This window comes from Lagopus leucura, unplaced genomic scaffold (genome assembly GCF_019238085.1).
Source record: "Lagopus leucura isolate 7727_CA_CO unplaced genomic scaffold, USGS_WTPT01 Super-Scaffold_100001, whole genome shotgun sequence".
NCBI lineage: Eukaryota > Metazoa > Chordata > Aves > Galliformes > Phasianidae > Lagopus > Lagopus leucura.
In genome coordinates, this window is record NW_024962262.1 from 77,422,423 (window position 1) to 77,445,050 (window position 22,628).

The following is a 22,628-nucleotide window of genomic DNA, read 5'->3' on the forward strand; positions in this document are numbered from 1 at the left end:
CCAGTCATTCTGCCCCAAGCCTGTAGAGTTGTCAGGGGTTGTTGTGGCCAAAGTGCAGGACCTGGCACTTGGTCATGTTGGACTTCATCCCAGCTATGCTGTTCAGCCTGTCCAGATTCCTTTGAAGGGCCTTAATATGCTCAGGCAGGTTAACATTTCCTCTCAGCTTTGTGCCATCTGCAACTGAGGGTGCATTCAATCCCCTTTTCCAGGTCATCAATACATGTATTGCACAGGACAGACCCCAGTACCAACCTCTGGGGAGCACCACTCATGACTGGTCATCAGCTGTATCTAAATCTGCTCACCACTGCTCTCTGGACCCAGCCCTCCAGACAGTTCTTTATGAGCAAAGAGTGTATCTGTCCAAGCCACAAGCTGCCAGCTTCTCCAGTAGAATGAAAATATGGAATGCTTCACAAATTTGTATGTCATCCTTGTGCATGGGGCACACTAATCTTCCCTGTATTGTTCCAATTTTAGTATATGTGCTGCTGAAGCAAAAACAGTCTGGAGCATCTCACTTAAGAGGAAACTGAGGGACTGAGGAACTGGTCCATCAGAAGAGCAAACGTCTGAGAGGTGATCTCATAGCTTTGTAAATACCTAAGGTGTGGGAGTCAAATTTATGTGTTGGACTGTTTTCTGTGGTGTACAGCAATAGAACAAGGGGCAGTGGTAAGAAACTGGAACGCAGGAAGTTCCACACTATCACAAGAAAAACTTTACTGTGAGATTGATGATGCTTTGGAGTAGGCTGCCCAGAGAGGTTGTGGAGTGCTTTTCTTTGAAGATATTCAAGACTGATCTGTACGCCTTCATTTGCCGTGTGCAGTAGGAAACCTGCTTTAGCAGGCAGTTGGACTCTGTTCTCTAGAGATCCCTTCCAACCTCTAGAATTCTATGATTCTGTGATCCATGTGCATTCTCTATCTTGTTTTGCTGCTTGTAATTCAGCTAAGCCCTTCAAAGCATCTTTAACTTTTTATACTAAAGCAGTCTTAATGACATGGTAGGTTTTAATTCAAACATTAAAGCATGCAAGTAACTGTAGAACATGTTATCATTTCCACAATTAAGTTTGCTTTCATGAATATTCTTAGAAATATTCTTATACCAACTAACCTACTGTAGAGGCAAAAAAGCCTAATTATGTCATCTGTGGATCATAATAATTTGGCCTGGTGCATACAGAATGTTCTGCCCACATTAAACTGATAACAGGGTTTCTAAGTTGGTATACAATGATAAATATTAATGTTAAATCTGAACCATTTGATATTATTTTCTCTGTAATCACATTTGATTTCTGTATTTTCCTTTCTTAGTATTTTCCGGTAAAAAACACTTTTTATTAAACCCTACGTATATCTTAAATTAAAGTGAACTTCAAGTGTGTCACTTTGAAGTCCAATTACAATTGACTTTACTAAAACAAACAAAATTATTACATATTTTTAGTATAAAATAAATAATTTCTCCAATGTTTTTCTCTGTTTATAGCACAGATCATATCGCTATTATATGCATCTTGTATACTTAAGACATTTTGACTTATCAAACTCAGATAAACATTTGGAAATACAAGTGTTTTTTGTTTTTTTTTTTTTCCCTGTTGTTTATTTCTTTATGTTTGTCTTTGATTCCGCTATTAATTACCGTAGGAGAACAAAGGAAACCAGATTGCTCTATCTATGGCTATCAAACAAGTAGCTTACTGTGTCCATGCACTGTGTATTGGAGATTTCAAGATAAAAAGATAAGAAAAAACAGAGAGTTTAGTTAGCAAATGGCATATAGAATCATAGAATCATAGAATCATTGAGTTGGAAAAGACCTCTGAAATCATCTAGTTTGACTGTCAGCCCATCACCACCATGCCCACTAGCCACGTCCCTAAGTGCCATATCTATACATTTCTACACCTCCAGCAACAGTAACTCCATAACTTGCCTTGGCAGCCTGTTCCCCAAAACTGGATTACTCTTTTGGGGAATAAATTTTTCCTAATATCCAACCTGGCCAAATACTACTTTTGTGAGACACATCACAGACTGCAGTACAATATATTTTTCTAAATAAAGCACTCTCTTACTTTCCAGTCAACTCTGCAATTTTATTGCTGAGCACAGTACCATATGATATGGGTTATCCCTTTGGTCAGTTTTGGTTAGTTGTTCTGCCAGCTCCTTGTGCACCACTAGCCCAAGTCAGCTTGAGAAGATGAAAAGGCATTGACTTACATAAGCATTGCTCAGCAACAACTAAACCATTAGTGTGATATCAACACTACTTTTTTCTTGTAAATCCAAAACGTGGTATCATACCAGCCACTATGAAAAAAATTATTTCAGTTAAAAACCAGAACAACATCCATTCCCTTATTCCATACCATGTGCATCATGCTCAGGCCCCACACTTTCCTATACATACTAGTTAATTACCACCTTTCCTATCTTTTGATACAAAAACACAGGTATCATTTTCTCTTTGGGCCATCCCTGTAAAATGATCAGTTAAATTTTTTTAGTCCATGACTCTGATCTTCATCTGTCATAGCAGTCCTTCAAGACAGGAAAGAGGCTGCATTATGATGGATTGTTGCATGATAAATCTAGTTCTGATTCCACCACCATTGTGCTGTGCTTGCTTCCATCAGAATTCATTCTTCATTCATCTGGGTGAATCTAAATGTAAGTCCATTGATATGACATATAGAAACCATACTAATGATGATGTACAGCATTATATAGCAACTAACTTCATACAGTTCAAATAATTGTTTATTCTCAACTAATTTCAAATTGCCTTGAGGTACATATTGAACTTATCCATTCTTCTGCATTGCGCACCAAGTGCATACAGGACCTTGAATGAAAGCAATCCCACTGATAGGCTTGCCTTTTTCTGAGTCTCTGCAACTTGTTGAGTAGTAGTATATACATCAGCCTGTCACCTTTGACTCCCAGAATGACAGGACCCGTCAGTGAACAAGGCATATTTCTTCTCATTCTCAGTTTATTATACAGTGGGGACACTTCAGCATGCATCACTTCTTCATCTGGCAGTATTCCAAGATCTTTGCCTTCAGGCCGTTCCATAATCACTTCTGAGATTCCTGGATGATTGGGATTTCTTGCTACAGCTTGTTGTGTGATCAGTGTGATCCATTTAATCCATTTACCCCACATGGTATCAGATTCATGATATGTGGAGGGACCGTCTCTTTGAACATCCAGCCCAGCATAGGCAGCTGGGTGCCAAAAGGAGCTGTGCTTTATTAAACTTCTGAAGCAGCTCAGACCTCTTTCCATGCTGCCAATCTCTCTTTTTCATTTGAAGTACAGCAGTCATCTTCTGTATCCTCATCTTCAAAATCCTAAGGGTTAACTTCAAGTTTCTTCTGGAGCTTTCTGCCAGAAGCTCCAAATGGAGCCATTTTCCCTTCTACTTTTGTTCTGCTTGGAATGGTCCAAGGGCTACTTTATCGATACTTAGACTAAAATATCTCCTTCAAGGTGAGAATGCAATGTGTAATTTCAATTGCTGATTTTTAAATTATTCTTTTTAAAATTTTTAATGCACCTTACCCCTTTAAAAAAAAAAAAAAAGCATAATTCACTGAGCTTACTGAAAATGAAAGAATTTTACTTTTGTCTCACCTTTTTTTTTTTTTTTTTTTTTTTTTTAAGTCCTTTTAATAAGGGATCATTCTGTTATTAGTTGTACAGAAAGTCAACCAAACAAGTGAACTGTATGGATCATCTTCTCAGGCCAATCCAGACCAACATGAAAAAGCATGATAATGGTATAAAGTTACAGTTCTTATTTTTCCTCATTTTAAAAAACACATGTGATTTGAAGTTAGTGGGGTACTTTTGTGAATTTTGTTTGGGTGTATTTTCACAAAGAAAGAGTGCACTGACCACATGGAGCAGCAACATTTTGTGACATTTGGAGATGCTGCACTAGGCGAGCTTATTTCAGCTGGTCACTGACTCATAGAGGCCACATAATCGTTTATTGTTAGTGTGGTGCTACAGGGGAAGCCTTTGGTATAGTGCTTGATGTCTTTTCATTGGAGCAAGGGGCCTGCCTGCTCATCTCTGACAGATCTCCTCCTACTGCTATCTGCAAGCTGTATAGCACACAGGCAATGGGCTCTGTCTGTTTGGCAGTAAACATCCTGGCCCTGGGAGATCTCCAATTCTGGAACAATGGGGCTGCATTGCTTGGCCTTTCTGTGTAGGAGACTGGTTAATTCACTGCTTCAAATGACTGTATAATAAAGTTTTATGTCCAAACTCTGGATAACAACCTTAAATGCTGTCAGTAACAGCATATTTTGGCTGTTTTCTATTTGAAGAAAGCTTTCCCTCCAGTAGGAAGTTTAAAAAGAAAAAGAAAAAAAAAAAGGAAAAAAACCTTTATGTTCTATTATAATATGACCTATGGAATTTGTGCCTTGTATTGTAAATTCTTTGGAAGAGGAATCACATCTTAGTCCTAGTGCTTTGAAAAGTATATTTTCATTATTCATCCAAATATAAAGAACAGTGCAGAAATAAATGTTTTGACTAGCCCCAGAAAGTCACAGGTATTTACTGTACAGCAAACAGACACATTCTGGGATTATGCTGACAGAGCAGAGATTGTTTTGGAAATAAATTTTATTCTGAGATTTCTGGTTGAACAGACAGGGAAGAAATGATTGTAAAAAAGTGTAGCTTTTTGATAGAACACCCATACAAAATTTTTTTCAATCTCACTGGAAATTGAGGAAGATCACTTAAATTTGAAAAGACTTAAGTAATACAGATTTAGGCAAGAAATACATATTTCAAGACCACTACAAAAAATAAGTGCTTTGGAAAAGAACATACCATACCAACATACCATAGCCAATGCAATACCAATCTACAGCAATGGTGGAAGAGAAGACCCAGGAAACCACAGATCTATTAGTTTAAGCACAATCTCAGGACAAGTTATGGAGAAGATTGTCCTGGGGGATGTTGAAAGGCAGTAAAAGAACAACGATGTGATCAGGCATGGTCAACATGGGTTCATCAAAGTGAAGTCCTGCCTAAGTAATCTGATCTCCCAGAATAAGATCATTAGCTTTGTGGGTGAAGGGAATGTGGTGGATATAATCATCCTATATTTTAGAAAGGTCTTTGATAAACATCTCTCACAGCATCTTTCTGGGCAAATTCTCCAACAAACAGGTGAGACAATCAGGTTCATGCTATGCTAGGCAATGAACTGGTTTGATGATAGTACTCAAAAAGTTGTAGCAAGTGGAGCTATATCAGGCTGGTGGCCAGTCACTACCAGTGTTTCTCAGTTCTCAATTCTTGGGCCAATCCTGTTAAATATTATTATCAATGATCTGGATTCAGGAATGGAACGAATCCACAGATTTGCTAATCATACTAATTTATGAGATGCTGTTGGCTACTGAAAGGATGAGAGGCTTTGAAGAGAGATATAGATAGGTTTTAGCACTGGACAACTGTCAGCAGTGTGAAGTTCAGCAAAAGAAAGTAATGGGTTCTGCACCTGAGATGGAGTAATACCAGAGGTACAGACTGGGAGATGAGTGGCTGGAAAGTAGCTCAGCAGAAAGGCATATGGGATTGCAGGTGACAGCAGGCTCAGTGTGAGCCAGCAGTGTGCCCGGGCAGCCAAGAGGCAAATCATGTACTGGAGTGCATGAAACAGAGTGCAGCTGATCAAAAGAGGTGATTTCCCTGTTGATGCAGCCTTACCTTGAATATGGTGTGCAGTTCTGAGTTCCAAAGCATGAAAAGGATGTCAAGCTACTTTAATGCACACAATGGGCAACAGAACTGGTAAAAGGAAGGCATATTCTATAAGGAAAGTCTGAAGAAACTTGGTTTGTTTAGGCTGGAGAAAAGGAGCCCAAGAGGTGATCTCATTGCTCTCTACAAATTCCTGAGGAGGAGAAGTGTACAGGAGGGGCTGAGCTCCTTTCCCTGGTAATAATGACAGGACATATTAAAACTACTGCACCAGGAAAGGTTCAGAGAGGGCATTAGTCTGAATTTCTTTACTTTGAGGGTGCTCAGAAATTGAAGCGGGCTTCTTAATGAGGTGGTTGATGTCTCATGCTTGTCAGCATTCAAGAAGCATTTGAATAATATCCTTAATAATCTGCTTTAACTATTCATTAGCCCTGAAGTGGTCAGGCAATTGAACTCAATAATCTTTTAAGACCCCTTCTAAATTTTTCTGTTGTTTTTTTTTTTTTTTTTTTTTCAGTTCTGTTCCATTCCATTCTATTGTAGTTTTCAACAGTCCAGTGGAAATTCCTTTAAAAATTATCAGATAATCAGAAGTAAATATCTTTGGAAAAAATTATTGAAATGTTAACTATAGTAAATGCTATGTCATGGCAAATAATAGATCTAAACCTCCCTGAAACTCCCTATCAACATCCTAGAAAACCGTATGCTGAGAAACATTTATTTGAACTTATAAAATTAAAAGAATATGATAGTGTCCTGGGCAACCTGATGTAGTGTGTGGCAACCCTGCTCATGGCAAGGAGGTTGGAACTGGATGATTTTTAAGGTCCTTTCCAACTCAAGCCATTCGGTGCTTCTATGAAATTTCTAAAATACCAGAAAAATAGGTTTCCTAGACTATTAAAACTGATACCGTCTTACCAAAGTTAACAAACATCTACCAGTGGTGCACTTTCCTTACATTTATAAATCCTGATATTATGTCTAAATTATTTATTAGACAAGTGAAGAGCTTAAATGAGAAAGCACTTTTGAGAAGGTATCACTATTTCTTTCAAAATATAGACTAGCAGTTAAACCCCTAAGGTGAGATTTAGAGCAGCCATATTTCCTACATTTAATTATCTCATAGCATATCTTCATTTTTAGGAGTTACTAAGTCAGTTGTTTTAAAGAAAGCATTGATGCAGGCTACAAGTCTGCAAATCTGTTCTTAAGATGTTTGTAACTGCTGTGCTGGGAATAGAAAATAAAGCTACAGATAGTGCTATACTGCTTATTTCTCCTAAGATCTGAACTGACAATCAATATCTGCAGAGGCTGGCTCTTCTTCATCCCTAATTGTGCCTCTAACAGGAGTCCAGCATATTTCCACTGCCCAGCATACCCTTCAGGGAGCAGGTCATCTTTGCTGCTGGGAGTAGTGTAATTGGGGAACTGTCAGTATCACAGGAGAAAAAAAGAGAAAAAAAAGGTAGCAAGACTATCAGCTGTTTCAAGTACTTTGTGTTTTAATCAGAAAAAGCAAAAGGCATTTTATTGCTTTGTTGGGGGTGAGGGGTGTGTGTATGTGTGAGCAGTTTAACGTTTTTTTTTTTTTGTAGGTTTTTTTCAGGGGAAGGGCTAGATTAAGTACAGCCTGTTCCCTTTCTTCATAGAAATGTCAGAAATGTCACAACTGCATTTGTCATTTTCTTACAGTGTGTTGGCTTCTGCAGGTAACTGCAATATTCTGTTCTTCCCAGAGGAGTGCATGCTACTAGAAGGGCTAGTACAAGATGAAGATTGCTATCCTTTCCCATTTCTTCTTCATTAGTAACATTATAATTGTATTATGTTAATGCATATGTATTTATTAGCATTTTATTAAAATGAGAATGCTCTTAAGTGTAGCAGGAGGACAGCATACCATACTTCAGGAATTGAAAGATTAAAGTCATAACAATTACGTGAAAACAATACAGTGCAGGAGTTAAACTTGTAAAGATGATAGCAGGGAAGAGCCTGGCAACCAAAAGTAACGTTTTATTTTTTTTAATAGCAAAACTAAACATCCATAAAAGGTGGCCTTATAGGGACAAGATACAAGATAGGTGACCTTTTAGCCTCTGAAGCACCAGTCTACCACTGTATTTTCAAAATTAACCATGGTTGCCTCAAATTTTTATTCTTATAATTCAGGTTGTTGGTTACCTTATGTTTGTTTACCTTATGTTTGGTACATCTTTGGGAGGATAATATGTTGTGTTTAGGTGTTTTCTGTCTGTAGTGCACTAGGTAAGATGTACTTCATAGGAAGGCTGCAGAAGAATATTTATATGTGATTGAGTGCCAGACTACGTGTTCCAGAAGAGTAAAGACTCTTTACCATATGCTTTTGTGGCACAGCAAATAAGTCCGAATCCTTTTGGTTCATTACCCCAGTAAAGTGCAAAGAAAGTTCAAAGGGACTGATAGGATCCGTAGTGCAAATGTTTAGTATATTTTGGAGTGAAATAGCTAGTAACAGATTGTATCATATTTACTTTTTTTTTTTTTGTCTGCAGGCATGAATTTACTGTGAGGCTGTAAGATTATTATTTTTTTTTCTGTTAATATGTAGCCTACTACTGTGGTTGAAAAATCTTATTAGTTGTCAAAAAATATTAAAAAAAAAAGGCTCCTCAACTGTGATTTAGGAAATTCAACAAACATCTGCATAGAATAGAAAAAAAAGCAACAAAGTCCAATTTAAGCATTCAGGAAAGGAGAAAACAAAATATATATCTATGTATTGTTTGTATGTATATTTGTTTGACCTCTCTGGATATATACACTTAATTCCATGTGAAAGTTAGAATACATTTAAAGCACATAAGTTCTCTAGGAGCATGACCCCCAAATAGGTAACTATCACTGTAATTTCATTTTTGGATGAAATTGATAATAAATTGTCTCTGGTATTGGGTTTAATTGTTCAATGCTTATGCAGTACCATTAAGGATTCCTGTGACATGTTCTACCTGATTAGTGCCTAGTGTTGTTATTTATTTATAGGAACATTACTACTAATATGACTGTAACAGTGATAGAATTCTTACATTAACAATTCTCAGCAGTATGCTTGTGTGCGCATAGGAAGAAGGTAGAATTAAAAACGATTCCAGAAAATTCAGCTGAAAAGTCCTGTTTCAAAATCTTGAGAGAGGAATTTTCTTTCTTACTCTCTTCAAAGGAAAGACTTACTATTCCTTTCAAGCTGTAAGCAACTAAGGTCTTCACCTGATTCACTTATCAAACTAATGGTCCACTTCGAGCTATTTTGCCTCACAACAGCCCATGGAAATAAAGACTTTTCTGTTTTTATTTATTTAAACGACTGGAAAATAAAAAATGTGTTATTTTCTCTTTAATGTTTCTTGTTGCTCTTCAAGGCAAGATTCGCACTGACGTGGAGGACAGCTTTAGTGCATGTTGACCCAAACTACTATTTCTGCTTCATATCACGGGAAAAATGACTAAGAACAAAGATCTGCTTTGAAAAAAAGCAGATAAACTGGGATTTGGAGAAATGATACTTAGGAACTTGTTATTTACATAGTGTTTTAAAAAAATAAGAGAAAAAAAGATTTGATACCTAATGCTGATCAACATGTGTTAAACGTGTTTTCCTTTCACCGAACTGTAGTGTTCATAAAGGTATTATAAAGTGGTTGTTGAGGATACAGCTCCAAAACACTTTGCTTATATTGCACTGACCCTGGATTCTTCATAACAGGTTTCAAATTATTCATGCTAATCAACAAAAAACTACAGTAAGATTTTTTTTTTCTTAAATTACTTGGGAATCTATATTCTTTTGACTTGCAGGAATTGGCATTATAAATTATTCTAGTCACCAATAAAAGTTATAGAACAAACCTCTGTACTAACAATTTATGTGAGTTTAGAAATATTATCAATCTGTTACAGATACACATTGCCATACTCTGTTAACTCGGATGCTCATTAGAAAGAATATAGGATAAAAGCTTCCTTTTAAAATCTGGAATCAAATAAGTAATGGTTTTAGAGTGATTGTAATTTGAAAAATACTTAGTGTTTCTGTGTAATGCTCTTTTAACTACATGTATTCCAGTTGCATTTCTTTAATGGTTCTTGATTTTTTTCTTTGTTAAAGGCAATATATTTTATAATTTTTCCAGTTAAAATTAAATATTCTCCTTTAAGTAAAAGAGTGATTGATCAAATAAATCAACACAAAAAGGTTTATTTGTCATGAATACACAAATTTATCATATAATTTGGTCAGAACTGAACAAAACTAGGTCAGGTGGTGGTTATTACTTTCAGATGAGTGCACAGAAAGCTGAGGAACAAAAATTAGGTTTTAATGAAAAAGTAATTCCACAAGAAGATTTCAGTCTTTGTATGTTCAAATTGTATTATAGTGATAAATCTTCTTTTATCTCAAAATAAACGAGGAACATTCAGGAAAATGAAATCTGTAGTTTACAAAATAATTGATGCTAGAAGTTGTCAGTGGAGAGGTGACTGACCTCCTCTGTGCTTTGCCTTGCTTAGCAACATTGCTTAGCAACAACAGATTATTAGCACATATCATTAAATAGGAGAGAATCATAGACAACCAAAGGCTAATCATTTTTGCATAGAATGAGAGGTGCATGATCCTTAAAGACTTTGTTCTTTTCATTTTTATCAAGTCACGATTTATCTAGAGTTGTCTTTTATGTTGAATATTTTGCTATTTAAAAAAAATGCATATTTCTGGTTTTGGTTCCTTATGTTTACACATTGTATTAATAAATAATATCTAAACTGTTCTGTGGGGTTTTTTTTGTGATCATTCCCTCTGTGGCCCTCTACAATTGTTACCTCATGTACCGGGTTAAGTCATACTGATTTCATTTCAGACTCTAGAATGTCTGAATCAAAAAAAAAATCAATTATATACTTCATTTACTTCATTTCTTATCTGTTCTTGCAAATTTAATGCTAAACATCTCCATACATGCAGGAGGTGCAGAGCTTGTAACAGTTTTTTTGCAATAAAAAAAGAAAATGTTTGCAGTTGTGAAAAGAAAACCTGGTTTTAATGCAACTTGAAGACGTCATGAAATTCCTTTTGTTCATAGTTTACCAGGTAAAAACAGCAGGCAAAAAAATGTTGTATAGGATTTTCCTGAGTGGCCTTCAACTGCTGATATGAAATAGTGTTCTGAGTGCAAGTAGAGCTGTGTCACTCAGCTCCATCAGTGTCCATGACAGGCTAGAATGTACTCAGTCCAGGGAGAGGCTATCAGCTAACCTTGAAAGTGTTCACTCTGCTCCCTGCTGCACAGTCTAACAGGATTTCTCTTCTACCATATATAACTTTTCTGAAGAGTAGTGACACTTTAACTATTTAGGAAAAAATTGTATCTATCCACCATCTGTCTTTTTGCTTTGTTTCTGTAATAAAATGCACTTTTTGAAACTGAATACAGTGAATTCACTGCTACATGTAATCACAGCTAGTTGCTTTCCAGTGTGAAGAAAAATCCTCTGCTTTGAAAATATGTATCAGTAAATACTAATTCTTCTGCTTTATTCCCAGGGCTCTTTTTCTGTATACTTATTACAGGAAATGGACACACAAGTCATACTGGTATAGTCTACAGTGTGCTAAAATAATTAAAAAATCTCTAATTTTTGAAGAAAGTGAAGAAATGGAATGATCTATTGTGTTTCACTAGTACATACAAAAAAAATTCTTTATTATTTTCCATAAACACATTTTATTTTCAGGAACAATGTTTATGTTATATCTGTATTCAAATATGATGAGTACAATTGAATAAAGATATGAACAACCAAATGATTTTCTATACTACAAGCAAGAGAAAAAGAAGAATTTTTAATGCTTTGTGGCTCTAATATTAAACAGCGGGACAAGTGCTAGTAAGGTTTGTATGCTGGAGAACAGTCTATTACAACTGGTCTGTTGCAGTTAGTATATTTTCTAAGTGGTAGTGTTATTGTCCAATAATACAAGAACATGAGTTTCCCAAGACCTGTCTGGAACAGAAAGTTGGCAGCCCTCTAGAGGTCAGGTTATGAATGCTGTTGCTCAACTGGAAGAAGACCTTCCTGCTCAAAGAACCAAGGACTAATGCTCAGCTCATTAACTTCTTCATCTAAATTAGACTGTCCAGTTTCACTCTGTTGACACTGTGGTTTTCTATCACCAGTCAGAGATGTTTGATAGCCATAGCAAATGACTGCACAGACCTTGTAGAATAAAACTTCGAAATCATCATTCTGCTGTTCAGCTGGAACAAAGTAGATAGAGGTTAAATAAAACAAAAGAGAAAGATGGGGGAAAAAAAAAAAAAAAGCGATCTATATCACTGCTTGAACTTTTTCATACTTTGTGAGAAATTTGGTGTTTTCAGATGGGATCTTCTCAACACCTCAGTGAACAGGACTTCTCTATGAAGTCTTCCCTCACCCTCTCTCTTGCACAGTCTCTGTCCTATTTGCTGCTACATAAATCTATATGCCATATTGCATGCATAAGAGAGTAGAATTATGTTGGGCACAGAACTTTAAATTAAATTTGAACATTTTACGTTATTATTTGGCACAGGTAAGATAATTTTTAAATGATATTATTTATGTATTAATGTAGTACTCATTTTCATTTTGACAGTTCAATTCACAGAAAGACAGAAAGAAGAAAAACCAATAGATAACTACTTGCTTGGTCCAGAATTCTGGAAGGAAAGTAGCCACACTATACTTGATATCCTTATAGCAGGTTGTCCAAATTACTTTTTTTTTTTTTACCCTCCCATTGCTCTTCTCGTTGATAATAAAGACATTTTTATTTTTTTTTCTTTTTCTCTTTATGATACTTAAACAGAGAACATGAAAAGATCCAAGTTGGAGAACACAAACAAGGCTCACGAAGGCATTGCTCTTGTAATATATACTTAAATTTTGTTTATTTGAAACAGCAGTGTGCCATTGTTTCAAAGAAGGCTAACGATGTCCTGGACTTCATTAGGAAAAATGTTGTCAGCAGGTTGAAAGAGGTGATCCTTCCCCTTTACTCAGCACTAATGAGTTCACACTTGGAGCATTACATCCAGCTCTGCGGTCCCCAGTGCAAGAGAGACATGGGGCTACTGGAGAGTCCAGGGAATGGCCAGAATAATGATGAAGAGACTGTAGCATCTCTTCTCTAGGAGAGCCTGAGGGACCTGGCTGGGACTAAGCCCAGCAGAAAGAAGGCTTAGAAAGGATCCTATAAATGGTATACATTCTTGATGGGAGAAGGTGCAAAAATGTAGCCAGGCTCCTTCCAGTTGTGCCCAGTGACAGGAAAAGAGGCAATAAGCACAAACTAGAACACTAGAGATTCCTTCTGAATGTTTGGAAGCATTTACTTACTGTGTGGGTGGCCGAGTGTCTCCCTCGAATTTATAGGAGGGAGAGGAGGTTCTTTCATAATCTATATACCCAGCGTGAGATTAAGAAACAACGGTTCAAACGTTGGTCTGACCAGTTTATTACAAATCTTAATTAGGGAAGTGGGGACGGGGAGGACGGGCACTATTATGAATTAGGGTAATGGGGAAGGGAAGGAGGGCGATAGAAAAGATAGGAAAGAAGAAGCAAGGTGTCTTTATAGGAAGCATAACTGATCAAAGAAAGGGAAGCAATTTGCTGAACACCCAGAACACCAATGTAGAGCAGCCTCCAAGCCAGCAGTGTGCAACTGCATGGAGACTGTCTGTGCAAGTTGGTCAGACCTACAGGAGGAACCGTTGGACGAGGCTGAGGATTCCTGGATTCATCGACAGAAGCAATTTTGTGAGACAAGGAAACTGTAAGGCAAGATATGCAGTAACTGCTACTGACAAGGTAAATGACACAAAGCCATTACCTGTGGGGACTTCCACTCAGAAGGCTGAAATAACTGCCTTGACAAGGATGTTAAATACATGGACAGATGCTAAATATGCTTTTGGGGTGGTACCCATGCATGGTACCATCTGGAAAGAGCGAGGGTTCCTTACACAAGGAAAACAAATTCAGCATGATGTAAATCTACCAAAGAGCAGCATGGCTGTTATACATTGTAAAAGATATCAGAAGAGAGACACTGTAGAGGAAACTGGGAATATGATGGTGGATCAGGTGGCAAAACAGGCAGCTGAAGGAAAAGAAATTGGTGAACTGGCTTCAATTCCAGATGGTAAACTTATAATATCTGAACCTTAGTCACAACCTGTAAAGTATTCTAAAGAAGTTAGGAATCTAATTAATGATTTAGAAAGGAAAGAGAGCAAGCTGACAGATGGGTGCATACCCAGACAGACACACTGTTGTGCCCTTTAGTATTTTACAGAATTTGGTTCTAAGGGAACATAATAGAACATAATCCTAGTACCAGGAACAGGGTCCAAGTGGGGTAGAGGGAAAGGGTATGACAGTACCACTTTTTGAAAACACTGAATTCAGATTAGGGAGTGTCATGGTTTTATGATTTTTGGTCATCAGTATTCCACACCATAACATCATGTAATGCATTGGGGGTGGGGTTTGATATCTGCCGAATGTTCGTCCGTCGGAGAAGAACTACATTTCCCCAGGAGACTTTGCGGTCAGCAAGGGGATATAACTCCAAGCAAGGTCACCTGATTTTTCTTCTTCGCCTGCTCTTCGCTGTCTGCGCTTCGCTATCTGCGCTTCGCCGCCTGCGCTTCGCCATCTGCACTTCGCCGTCTGTACTTCAGTCGCTCAACTGGACTGCACTTCTCACCCCAGCATTGTGGTGAGGTCTATACAATTCAAACAGACTCTCTCTCTCTCTCTCTCTCTCTCTTTCTCATTGTATTTTACTAATACTATATTTAGTAAAATCATTTGTTCCACCTCAGATCAGTGCTGTTGTTTTCAAGTATTTTGGGGTCCCCTGCTTCCCCTTTCCCAGAGGCGCGGATCCGCAGATCCCTCCACCCTGCTGGTCACGGAACTGGGCCGGACCAGCCCATAAACCGTTGACAGGGAGTAAGACAATAACAGGATAATTATTGTAAATACCTGATGCAGGGACTAATTTATTGGGGAGAGATCTTATGATGAAATTGGGAATATAAATAGCTACCTATTAGGTGGGAATTACAGTATCAATGAATGTGTTAACTGAGACAAATGAGAAAGATCCAGATCCTGTGGTCTGGGCAAAGGAAGGGAATGGGGGGGGGGGAGGAGGTTGAAAATAACCCCTTTAAAAATAAAGCTGCAGGATAAATATGAGACCATAAGACAGAAACAATATCCAATTCCTTTTGAGGGACGTACTGGGCTTAAACCTGTGATACAAGGATTATTGAAAGATGGGTCAGCCTTCAATACTCTGGCTAAACAGGTCTGTACCTTGGACTAAATGTTTGCCTCTGGCACTTCTCTGAATCCGTACAGGGTTTCCCCATATGAAATGTTATTTGGGTTACCATATCTAGGAAGGAAAAATGAGGTACCACAGTTTGAAACTAGAGATATGTTTCTTTAGAACTGTATACTCAGACTGTCTTCCTCACTATCATCTCTCAGAGTATTAGAAGAAAGGGAGAATGAAGAAAGTGAAGAAGAAGTTTTTAGAATTGTACCTTAGAAAGGAATTGCAGAAATCAACATCGTAAAAGAAAAAGAGCGGGGAATTTGTGGAAAGTGAAAGTGTTGTTTCTGCATTGAACATTGAAAAGGGCAATTGATCTAAAGAATTAAGCTGTAACATATCCTTAGAAATAGCTAAATAGCTGATGTGGAAAGTAAGAATACCATATACATATTAGTAACATATTTTAGAAACATAGTTACTGAATTACCTAACAAATACTTTCTCACAAAGCTGCAATAGATTTTGAATGTTCTAAACAATATGGGTATAGTATTCTGAACTAGGAAACGTATTGTAAGATTGTTCATTAGACAGGCAGAAGCAAAATACATTTAACAAACTTTCAAGGAGTCAAGACCTTTACACAAAGCAGAACTGTCCCACTTTGTGGGAATGTTAGGATGCCATAGACAGGCTCCAAGATATCCCCTCTATCCTCCTTCCGAGCTTATCTCTATGCAAGGACAGATGGATGACCAGAACAATGACCCAGTGTGAAGGGGCACAAATGTTAGGGGGCTAATTAAACCATTGAGACTATGCCTATGTTTATGTTGTAAAACTGACATCCAAAAAGTTCTGACCAAATGTTTGTTAAGAAAGCAATTGTTAGAAGTCAGTTAACCAATTAAGACATTTGTGTTTGGGCGGCAAAGATTTGTGTCTACTTGGTGTTTGTATGATTAGTATGAAGCATCATGAAAGAGTGTGACCCTGCGACCCCGGGAGAAAGAGATAAGCAACGGGCAATAGGGGATAAAAGATGTAACACTGTTTTCTCAGGGCTCTCCTGCTTGCAGGAGGCCTGCCATTGCAATTACGAATAAAATCTGCTTTATCAGAGAAACAATCCTAGAAAATTATTTGGATATTTCCAATAGGAAGTAAGAGAGAGATAGTCACCACCATGGATCAAACGTGGCTCCTAGTTCAGTCATTGATCTTCGGTAGTGGTGGATCATCGGGCATTGTTGTTTTGTTGATGACGACGACGACGACCATGGTGATGATAGTCCCTTTTCAGTGGTTCCAGGTCAATCAGTCTTTGGTCTAGTTAGCTGTCTTTGGAGTGACAGCTCAAATGCAAAGTGGTTGAGTCAGCTCTCCTTGGAGTGGCAGATTCTGGCTCTGGAATCTCAGCAGAAACTTCTTTGTTCCCATCTTCCGGGCCTTGCTATCAGATAAGAGGGAGCAGAGATGCCCATCTGCATCCTGTTTTTCACAGGACACTATGGTATAATTCCCCAGTTTTCCCTTACCAAGCTGGAGCTGTTTATTCACAGGCCAGATTTTCTGCCAGCAAACACTCCTGAGCACTCTCTTCCGTTCTTCTCCAGAGCAAGCAGCTCGGGAGGAAGGTGCTTTCAAATGTTCCCAAAGTAATGTCGATTGTCACACAATAGTACCCATCACTTCCCTCCTCAACAAATCACTCAGAGTCTTATCACAAGAAATACCTCAGTAAGCAAGCTTTGAGCCAAAAAACAAAGGATTCTCACACTGAGCAATCGTGGTACAAATGGTACAAAGAAGTTCCCAAAGAAATGGTGATATCTGTCCTTGAAAATACTGAAAAACCTATACTTGATGCAAAAAAAAAACCATATTTCCTATACTTGATGCAGCAGGGAGTGTGGCCACTGAGGACAAGGAGAAGGCTGAGGTCCTCAATGCCTTCTTTACATCTGCCTTTAATAGCCAGATCAGTTATCCTCTGGGCATTTTATGCCCTGATCTGGAATTCTGGGATGCTACTCAAAATATACTCCCAGCAATTCAGATGGAGACAGAGAGCTCCTCCTCCATCTGGACTGTCACAAGTCCATGGGACTGGATGGGTTACATCCTCGTGTTGAGGGAGCTGGCAGGGGTGATTGCTGAGCTCTCAGACATCTATCAATGCTCCTGATTGACTGGTGAGGTCCCAGAGAATTGGAGTCTTGCTGATGTGACTCCCATGTTCAAGAAGGGCCGTAAGGAGGATCTGGGGAACTACAGGCCTGTTAGCCTGACCTTGGTACCAAGGAAAGTAATGGAGCAAATCATCCTGGGTGAGATTGCACGGCACATCCATGGTGTCCAGGGGATCAGGCCCAGCCAGCAGGGGTTGATGAAAGGCAGGTCATTCTTGACCAACCTCATTTCCTTCTATGACTGGGTGACCAGACTGGTAGATGAGGGAAGGGCTGTTGATGTTGTCTACCTAGACTTCAGCAAAGCCTTTGACATGGTCTCTCACAGGCTTCTTCTGGCTGCCCATGGTCTGGACAGGTATACACTTCTTTGGGTAAGGAACTGGCTAGAGGGCCGTGCCTAACAGGTAGTGGTGAATGGAGTTAAGTGCAGCTGGCCACCCATTTCAAGTGGTGTCCCCCGGGGGTTGGTACTGGGGCTCAACTCATTTAATATCTTTATTGATGACCTAGGTGAGGAGACTGAGTGTACCCTGTATGGGAACTGCTAAGTCACAGCCTGAACCTCTGATTGATCACCTGAGGTGAACAATGAGTCAGCCAGAGGAGCACAGATGAAGGCAATTCACCTGTGCTGCCAGAAGGGGTGGAGCCTGGCTCCACCCCTCCTAGACCTATTTAAGAGCTGGCTACCAGTGGGAAAGGATCTCTTTTGGAGATTGCCTCTACTGGAGTTTTGCAAGTGAGCCCAGGATATGAGTAAGCTTTCTATCTAGTCTCTTTTTGTTATCATAATATGCTTTGCCAAACTCTCTTGTTTATTTTGAAATTATAGCATCTTAATATTCATTGATTATACGTATCCTCAGTAAGTTTGCAAGTGACACCAAATTGGGAGGTGGTGTTGATCTGCCTGAGGGTAGGGAGGCCCTTCAGAAGGATCTAGACAAGCTGGATCACTGAGGTGAATGGGATGAGGTTCAACAAGGTTAAGTGTCAGGTCCTGCACTTTGGCTGCAACAACCCCATGCAGCATTATAGGGGTGGGGATGAGAGGCTGGATGAAGAGAGAGAAGCTGGATGTGGAGAAGAAAGGGACCTGAGGGTGTTGGTTGATGCTTGACTGAACATGAGCTGACAGCGTGCCCAGGTGGCCAAGAGGGCTAACAGCATCCTGTCCTGCATTAGAAATAGTGTGGCCAGCAGGAGCAGGGAGGTGATCATCCCCCTGTACTCATCACTGGTGTGGCTGCACACTGAGTACTGTGATCAGTTTTGAGCCCCTCGCTACAGGAAAGATATTGAGGCCCTGGAGCATGTCCAGAGAAGGGCAATGAAACTGGTGAGGGGTCTGGAGCACAAGTCTTATGAGGAGTGGCTGAGGGAGCTGAGATTGTTTAGTCTGGAGAAGAGGAGGCTCATTGCACTCTACAACTTCCTGAGGGGAGGTTGTGTTTGAAGAGGGGTTTGGCCTCTTCTCCCAGGCAACAAACAGAACCTGGGGAAATGGCTGCAAGATGTACCAGAGGAGGTTTAGCTTGGACATGAGGAAAAACTTTCTCTCAGACAGTGGTCAGGCACTGGAATGGCCTGCCCAGAGAGGATGTGGAGTCGCTGTTCCTGGCAGTGTTCAAGAATTGTCTGGATGAGAAGCTGCGAGATGGTTTAGTGCTTGTGGTAGCAGTGGTAATGAGAAGATGGTTGGACCAGATGATCTTACAGGTCATTTCCAACCTTGTGATTCTATGATCCACCTGAACATGGTCCTGGGCAAGCAACTCTAGATGGTCTTGCTTCTTCAGAAAGTTGAACCAGATGAACTCTAGAGGACCTTCCAACCTCAGCAATTCTGACTGTGATTCTGTGAAACTACAAATCACATAATTGCCAGATACAGAGGCAAATCAGGTCTTACTTCATGTTGTCTGCAAGGTTTTTAATTCTTGCTATTCTTGCCTTACGTTTTTGGAGTGTTATATGGCTGTTTTGAGCTTCCCTCTGTGCCATTAGTGGAGATTGTTACAGTGTCTTTAATTGCTCTAAAATGCCCTGTTCCTCCAAAGGAAAATGTTTCCTAGAATAGACTAATCGCTTTACACAGAGTCAGTATGTTTGTTAGATAGGAAATGGTCTTAAAATGATACTTGCTGAAGCTCAGCTGCTGACACTTTATAATTAACAGCTTGCTATTTAATTACCATGTTTCAATGCATTTTATTAGTGAATTACTGATGAGTAAACATATGAATGGTTTATATTGCTTTGTTCATAACACACACTTTGTGCATAGTTAACTTGATAAAATGTCTCCAGGGTACTGATACTGGAATTCTGTGCCTATCCGTTTCAGCCCACAGTGACTGAAGTTGTATTGCATGAAATGCTCTTAGCTGGTTAGAGACTCTCAGCACTGAGAATGGTGTTTGGAAGCAGAAAGAATATGTGTATGAGGAAATGAAGGGCATGCTGGATCGTTGCCAGGAGATCTCCCTTGGGAGAACAGGTAAGAGTTGTAATATGTTTAATAGGGATGATCTTGTACCTTGCAGTGTTTATCTCAGCAAGAGGAAATCCTTGTAACCATTGAAAAAGTGGACAAATCTAATGATGGGAACTCGGAAGATCAGCAGCCTGTAATGACAAATGAGTTTTTAGTGCCTTCAGCTTCCACAAAAAAGCCACTACTACTTAGCTGTAGAAAATGTACCAAAATATAGCTTATAGGTCAGCACCTGCATCTTTCTGGTGAAGCAACTCTTGAAACTTCTGGTAAGTAATGAGTATATTGTATAATAAATGAGATTTTATCTTTTAGTAAGAATTGGGTATTTCATGCAACTTCTTAGATTAGAGATTCACTTTTATTTTTTGAACAAGAGAAAACTTAAAATAGGCAAGTTAAAGGCATGACTTGGGTTTAATTAAAACATCCTCAACATTCTCTCCTGAGGTACGAAGAAGTATCAGCTTAATTTTAGAGTTATGAGAATGTGACTAGTTAAGTGTTCAGCATTCACAGTAAGGTAAAAGCGTGTCTTCATTAGAGATGTTAAGTATAACTTGGGTCAATGAAAAGCTGACAGACATGTTGGTCCTGGTAATTCCAACAACAAAGTTCAGCAAAGAATTTAATCATGTTTCACTTCAAGGACCTTGGTTTTCTCATTGCCTTCAACAGGATTTCAGATATACTGAAACAGACATAAGTGTTCTCATAGCACTTGTAAGTTTGTTTAAAATCTGTAAAATTAATCCAGTTTCCTCATTCTACATAAAATTCAGGACTAATATATCAGATTAGTGTGTCTGTTCTGGTGTTAAGTCTAAAGTGTATTTGATTGCTATTAACATTATGCTATATTCACTTTCTTGTTTTATTTTTTTCTTCTATGGCTAGCAAATAGGTGAGCTTGTAATGGAAATATTTTCAGTAGAGATATTAAAGCCTCCACTTAAAAAAAATAATAATAATAATAATAAAAATCAAATTACATCCAGTGTCATATAATCATTTTGCTAAGCATCTTCACTAGATGTATTTTATACTAGTAATCTCCAGCTGAGATATCTTCAGTCATCCATGGACTATACTAGAGCTGGTAGTCCAAAGATCTAAGATATATTAAAGCTGCTTCTTTACAGAACAATAACTCAAACTCTGGTATACCAGTTATTTCCTCAGTGTGTAAGAACATCCCCATAAATACCCTAATACTGTAATATAGTGCTTCCAAAGAAAACAGGCTAGGGAATCTGTGCTTTTTAAATCTCCAGAGACAGTTTTCATGTTCAGTGTGATAGTGATGAAAATCCAATGAGAAGACACATTCCAGACACAAAGCTTCCAAGCTTCCAACATCCTGCAAGGCAGCCATCTTGATGTGCTGCCTTTTCATGTGTCTAGAAAGTTGTGCTAAATTGGGAAGAGAAATAAATAATATCTTGGATTTGCCTGCCTTGTCAAATATAGAGGTACAGGAGATCATACTTTGAAAACAATTGGTTTCAAATTTTCATCCTGCATACCTTTTCATCCTGCATATCAGTTCTCTGTTTAAAGAAGCTAGAAATAACCTCTTTTTAAGGACTTTTTTTTTTTTTTTTTTAGTTCCTGTACATACATGTATTGAAAGATCAGTCTTGGTATTTTAAAATTTTTTAACATTAGCTCTTATTTAATGCTGAGTTTAATTTAAATAAATCCTTCAGTAGTTTTTGTAGTCAGATTAGACATCCAGTCCCACTTTGTAAATAATAACCTACTCTTGCATAAACTACCTGGTTTGGTCCAGTGTTTATGTTATAGCAGAGAGGACATTACTGTGTCACATCGTGCAATCCTGTTGGTATTATCTCTTTACAGGAGCAAATACCTGTGTGAATAGTTTTGCAGAAAAATGTTTTTGAGGCATGTGCATGCTACCTCTGAGCACTATGTTTAAACTACTATAAAGACTTTTCCCACTCCTGTTGCTGAATTTGAATAGAAGTTGTGAAAGTGTATGGCTACTTTTATTCTTTGCCATTGTATCTACAAAATAATTTTCTGGGACATTCCACAGTCCTCAAAATGTGCCAAATATTGAAACAATAGTAAATATAAATTAACCATCTAGATAAATGTAGCCTTTACTGGAGAATGATGACAAGAGGCAGACAATAGGAGGCAAAACAATTGAATTGACTGTATGCATCACATCTCTTTAGCTCCAAGAATACCACTGAGAGATACAGTTCTTGTCAATCACACCTTTGTCTTGATTTGACTAAAACCTTCCACCTACATTAGAAATCCATTAGCCATGCAGCTTTTATGACAGTTTTCTTACTACACAAAGAGGGAATGTTCCCCCTTTTTATCAAATTATTCTTAGACTCCATTTCTGTTTTTATTCTACATGGCAGCTGAGATCACTGTGCTGCCTGTGTGCAGTGATTTAAGGCAGCTCAAATAAGACCAAGCAAAATAGATGGTCACTATGAATAATTCATGACATTTCTTCAGTTTTCTCATCAGGCATCTGTGAGGCCAGGCTACTGATGGTAGGAAATGTTTTTGTTTATGGGGGTATCATAAAGAAGTGTGGTTTTAGTAAATAAAAGGAAATAAACTTAGAGCATGACGGATAAGTTGAAATGGTTAAGTTACTGCAAAATAATTATGTCCGTTAATACAGAATGATGCATTGTCTCAAATTAGTATTTGAAATAAGGAATTTTGTACTAATCGATGACAGTGGGCATCTATCTTGGAAATTTTAAAATAAGGTTTTC

The 22,628-nt window shown here is 38.4% G+C and overlaps 1 non-coding gene across 1 annotated transcript; it reads right to left on the minus strand.

Annotated features, from left to right (window-relative positions):
* Nucleotides 1-400: 400 nt before the first annotated feature.
* Nucleotides 401-503, minus strand: LOC122178432. Its single transcript, XR_006178324.1, has one exon. It is a non-coding gene; the product is annotated as a U6 spliceosomal RNA (small nuclear RNA).
* Between the last annotated feature and the right edge of the window lie 22,125 nt (nt 504-22,628).